At 43.6% G+C, this 5453-nt stretch overlaps 1 long non-coding RNA gene across 1 annotated transcript; it reads right to left on the bottom strand.

Annotated features, from left to right (window-relative positions):
- Positions 1-4155: 4155 nt before the first annotated feature.
- On the bottom strand, positions 4156-4897 carry LOC149617968 (uncharacterized). Its single transcript, XR_016375847.1, has 2 exons — positions 4673-4897; positions 4156-4559 (listed from the first exon to the last, which is right to left on the bottom strand). It is a non-coding gene; the product is annotated as an uncharacterized LOC149617968 (long non-coding RNA).
- Between the last annotated feature and the right edge of the window lie 556 nt (positions 4898-5453).

The raw sequence follows: 5453 nt of genomic DNA, 5'->3' as shown, positions 1-5453 counted from the left end.
CGAAGACCAGAAGATGGTGGTGATTAGAAGCCAGTATGTACAGACTGGTGTCCATGTGGGATGGACGAAGACAAAAAGATGGTGGTGATCAGAAGCCTGCAAGAACAGACTGGTGTCCGTGTGGGACGGACAAAGATATGCCGAGCCAAAGCGGACAAAATTCGAAATTCGCTCTCCCTCCTTAGATATTTCGCGCTCTCCCTCCTTAGATATTTCGCGCTCTCCCTCCTTATAATACCGTCGCTCCCTCTCTTTAAACCTCGCTCCCTCCCTTCAAAACCTTCCCTCTCTTTCAAAACCTCGCTCCCTCCCTTCAAAACCTTCCCTCTCTTTCAAAACCTCGCTCCCTCCCTTCAAAACCTTCCCTCTCTTTCAAAACCTCGCTCCCTCCCTTCAAAACCTTCCCTCTCTTTCAAAACCTCGCTCCCTCCCTTCAAAACCTTCCCTCTCTTTCTAAACCTCGCTCTCCCTCCTTATAATACCCTCGCTCTCTCCCTGCAAAACCTTCCCTCTCTTTCTAAAACTCGCTCCCTCTCTTTAAACCTCGCTCCCTCCCTTCAAAACCTTCCCTCTCTTTCTAAACCTCGCTCTCCCTCCTTATAATACTCTCGCTCCCTCTCTTTAAACCTCGCTCCCTCCCCTTATAAAAGCTCCGCTCTCCCTCCTTATAATACTCTCGCTCCCTCTCTTTAAACCTCGCTCCCTCCCCTTATAAAAGCCTCGCTCTCCCTCCTTATTATACCCTCGCTCCCTCTCCTTATAAAAGCCTCTCTCCCTCTCCTTATAAAAGCCTCTCTCCCTCTCCTTATAAAAGCCTCTCTCCCTCTCCTTATAAAAGCCTCGCTCCCCCTCCTTATAAAGGTACGTCCGCACTAGGCGTAAATTTTCGCTCGCCACGCACGCCGAGAAAAACCACTGTCCGAAAATTTGCCAAGTGCGGACAGTGGTTTTTCTCGGCGTGCGTGGCGAGCGAAAATTTACGCCTAGTGCGGACGTACCTTAATACCCTCGCTCCCTCTCCTTATAAAAGCCTCGCTCTCCCTCCTTATAATACCCTAGCTCCCTCTCCTTATAAAAGCCTCGCTCCCCCTCTTTATAATAGACTCGCTCCCCCTCTTTACAATAACCTCGCTCCCCCTCTTTACAATAACCTCGCTCCCCCTCTTTACAATAGCCACGCTCTCTCCTCGGAAAAAACGGTCGCTCTCTCCCCTCAGTAAAACGGTCGCTCTCTCCCCTCAAGATAGCGTCCGCGCTTGCTTGTTTTTATCGTTGCCTTCCACAGTACATTTTTTTGTTGGGATGCGCTATTTTGCAAAGCCATACAGTTGCGGTGAAGATCATAGATATAGTAAAACTATAAAGGGTCTAGATCCACTTCGCTGGCTTAGGCTTAACGAAAAAAACGTGGAAGGGGCAACGAGCAGACAGCCGCTATTTTCTGGGGGTAGCCGTATAAAACGCCATCTATCGGGAACTTTCGAAACTAAATTAAGGGATGAGCTTAGAGTAGTGGCACTCTATGTTAACCCCCTATAGGGCATTATTATTATTATTGTTGATGAGGAGGGTACGCGCCCTAGCACCGATGCCAAAGGCATATTGTGCATCCTCGTAATCAGCCCTTGAATAGGCCTGTAGCTGCAGCGTAGCGAAGAATTCGCTCCACCGTGAGAGAGGAGACCCTCGAGGGTTCCAGGGTGTGTGAATCAAAATATTCTAATCTAAGCGAGGCGAAGTAGTCGCACTCGCAAAGTACGTGGGCGGATGTTTCTTCCTTCTCCTGACACGACCTACAGAGAGGGTCGTCGGCAAAACCCATCAGATGGAGGTGCCTATTAAGCCGGCAATGCCCGGTCAAAAGACCGGTGGCCAGCCTAATATCCCATCTGCCGAGCGAAATTAGGTCCCTAGCACGAGACCTGCAGGGACCATCGACAAACAACTTTGTCTGTCTCTGGCCCTCCATGCTGTGCCAGAGCTGATTTTGTATGACAGTCAACCTGTCATGCAGACACCGTTTGACGTGCCTGTAGGGGATGGGGACGGCCGGCTCCGGCCCCAAGAGCTTGGCCTCCGCACCCCTTTTCGCAAATCTATCGGCTTGCTCATTGCCATAATATCCGCTATGCCCTGGCACCCAGTACAGCAGAACCCTGTTGCAGGATGCCAGTCGCGCTAGCAGGTCGAGGCAGCTACGCACCAGTTGAGAAGTAATCTGACACTGGTTCAGAGCGTTCAGGGCAGCCTGACTGTCAGAATAAATTCTCACAGTCCGTCCGGTATACCCTTTGTTAATACAGTAATCTGCGCAATAACAGATCGCGGCAATTTCAGCCTGGAACACACTAGCGAAGGTGCCCAGGCAAGCAGAAAAGCCGACCCTTGTGGTTTGACAGTAATAGCCGGCGCCAGCGCCGGAATCAGTCTTGGAGCCATCGGTGAACCAAATGGTTTCACCCCCAGTGCCAAGAGGCAGCAGGTTAGTCCACTCTGCCCGACTGGGGAAGTGGATGCTGAATGACTTAGTGAAATCAAAACTGGTAACGGTTTTGTCAGAGCACATCGTAAGCGACGGCTCAAGTGCGGCGTACTCCCGAAAGAGCTTCGTATGGCTGTAATCCCAAAGTCTTGGAACCCAACAGCCACTAATGTTGAGCCTGTAGGCTCCCATGACAGCCTCCTCCTCAATGAAGAGATGAAGAGGAAGCATGTCAAGGAGCACCTCCAGGGAAGCAGTTGGGGTCGATCTCATGGCCCCCTATAGGGCATAATAAGTCAAACCCTCGGAGATGCCATTACTCCATTTTATACGAGCTAAGAGCAGAAAAACGTATTTTATAAATTTTACACCTGTAAAATCGTTTAAAAAACACTTGGAACTTGTATTTCTACTTACTTTCGAGGAAATACCACCGTTTTCTGAAGGTAAGAGTCTTTTTTTATACATTTATTAGTAATAAAAACATTTAAGGCGAGCTAAGCCTTGGTCATGGCCATAATGTAGATTTGATTTGCACATAGAGAAAAGAGGCTGTACTTTTGTGACTTGGAAAATTTATTTTTTAGGCTTTTCGAACATTTCTATGGCAAAATGAGGTAGGCCTAGGAGACTAATGAAATATTTAGAGGATAATTTTGGAAGCAAGGTATCATTGATGAATTGGTTGTCTTTCACTATCATCAAGATTTCGATGTTATCGGGTGGCACAAATACTGCCCAAAAGCATACGGGTACGTTTAGGGTTGTAAGTCGGAAAATTTTCCGCGGAAAATTTCCCGCTCGGAAACTTTTCCGGAAAATGACCGAGCCATATTTTTCCGGAAAATTTTCCGTATTTTTCCGCTACCGGTTTTTCAATTAAAAAGTTAAAACTTTAAAATTTTTCAATTACCTTTCTTTTCAAAACATTCATTATTTGGTTTTAGGTGAATTCGGAGGGGTAAAAAATTGTCCACGGGAACAGAGTCTAGTGAGAGTCTATAGGAAAAGCTCACTTATTTGCTATCGCTTGCATGCATAGGGTTACTTTTTGCTCTTATGACGGAATAAGGCGTTGGAGAGTCGAGACCTAACCGTTAAGAGACCCAAGTGAAACTAAAATTATCAGGCATAAAGGATAGTGATCGTCTGCGTCATTGTGAGGGAAACGAGGTGTTATGTTGTTAATGTTATTAAGTTTGTTAACCCTGCTTAAAGTCACAAATTATGGGAAAATCAACCACAAATATTTGGTGGTACTTTAATAAATCTACTAAAGATGGCAAAATAACTGGAGAATGTTTTAAATCTTTAAAAGTTAGATAAATTGACTCAAAGCTCACATAATTGCTAGTTTTATATTTTTCCGATTAGCGGAAATTTTCCGCGAAGAGGAAAATTTTCCGGAAAAGTTTCCGGAAAATTTTCCGCGTTTTATTTTTCCGGAAAATTTACAACCCTAGTACGTTACACACGAAAAGCTGACCCTGAATCTGATGATAGACGTTCCAGTTCATCCCTTTTTTCGTCAATGTAAAGGTAAGTTTCTTTATTCTTGAAAATAGTGTAAGGGCATTTGATCTCCACTAAGTACAGCTGGTCCTCAACCAGTATAAGGCAATCGGGGCTTGCCCCAAGGAAGAAAAATTGTGGATAAACAATCAAACCCACAGAGGTGTGACACTGGGTATTGATGTGTTGCCTGAATATTTGAAAAAGCAGCGGGTTCATGCTTCAATCCATGATCAAAGGACAACGCTCCCATTTCTTCTAATGCTTCAGATTGTTGCTCGAGAGTCAAATTACGGAGAGTCAGTTTAGGGATAATTTCATCGGTTACATTAATTTGATCTCCAAATTAGGATGGAATCGCGAACCGTACGGTTTGAGCGCTCTACGTAGTCTCTTTCCAGTGGTGGGAAAGAAATCTGATTTTGTAAAATGTTTTGAACAAATCCGTAAACTGGAGATATCAGTGGACAGAGGTCCTACAGCTAATGTTATAGAATTAATCCACTTCTTTCTAGTGGCAGTCTCTTTCGGAAAGTTGTGGTAAGAAAGAAAACGTTCTTTACACCTACAGTTTGAACGCAGCAAACATGAGTTGAAGCCATGATTGTTACATAAATAAGTAAATAAAAACGTTTATGTTATATTTTGTTTTATGCCTTTAAATATAGAGACACACACTTATCAAAGTTTGTTATGGTGGGCACCATTATCGACTCTTATTTTAAGAATATGTAACAGTTTAATGTCCGGATATTTAAATATCAGTACCTTAAAACGTTGCTAACGTTTTTTTAACATGATAAAATAACGTTTTTCAACGCTGAAAACAACGCTAATCACTAATCTGCCGTGTTTTACAAGACCAAGGCTTAGCTCGCCTTAAATGTTTTTATTACTAATAAATGTATAAAAAAGACTCTTACCTTCAGAAAACGGTGGTATTTCCTCGAAAGTAAGTAGAAATACAAGTTCCAAGTGTTTTTGAAACGATTTTACAGGTGTAAAATTTATAAAATACGTTTTTCTGCTCTTAGCTCGTATAAAATGGAGTAATGGCATCTCCGAGGGTTTGACTTATTATGCCCTATAGGGGGTTAACATAGAGTGCCACTACTCTAAGCTCATCCTTTAATTTAGTTTCGAAAGTTCCCGATAGATGGCGTTTTATACGGCTACCCCCAGAAAATAGCGGCTGTCTGCTCGTTGCCCCTTCCACGTCGACCTCCCATTGAATTGTGTATCTACCCTTTTAACATATCTATGGTGAAGATATTCAAACAGCTCGCGCTACTTTGCAGACCGTAGTTCAGGAGACTCATACTGCAGACTCTGTATGGGTTGGAATTTTATTCAAATTATTATGGATAATTACAGATAATTATAAAATAAAGTGCAAAATAAACTAAAATCGTATTATCCATAATTTTTTTCATGTAATACCATGCCAATTTTCTGGGTA

This window comes from Phalangium opilio, unplaced genomic scaffold, assembly GCF_054372755.1.
Source record: "Phalangium opilio isolate 3A_F unplaced genomic scaffold, DU_Popi_V2 ptg000217l_1, whole genome shotgun sequence".
NCBI classification, from domain to species: domain Eukaryota; kingdom Metazoa; phylum Arthropoda; class Arachnida; order Opiliones; family Phalangiidae; genus Phalangium; species Phalangium opilio.
Note: the sequence above shows the minus strand (reverse complement) of the source record. Positions and strands in the feature narration are given on the sequence as shown.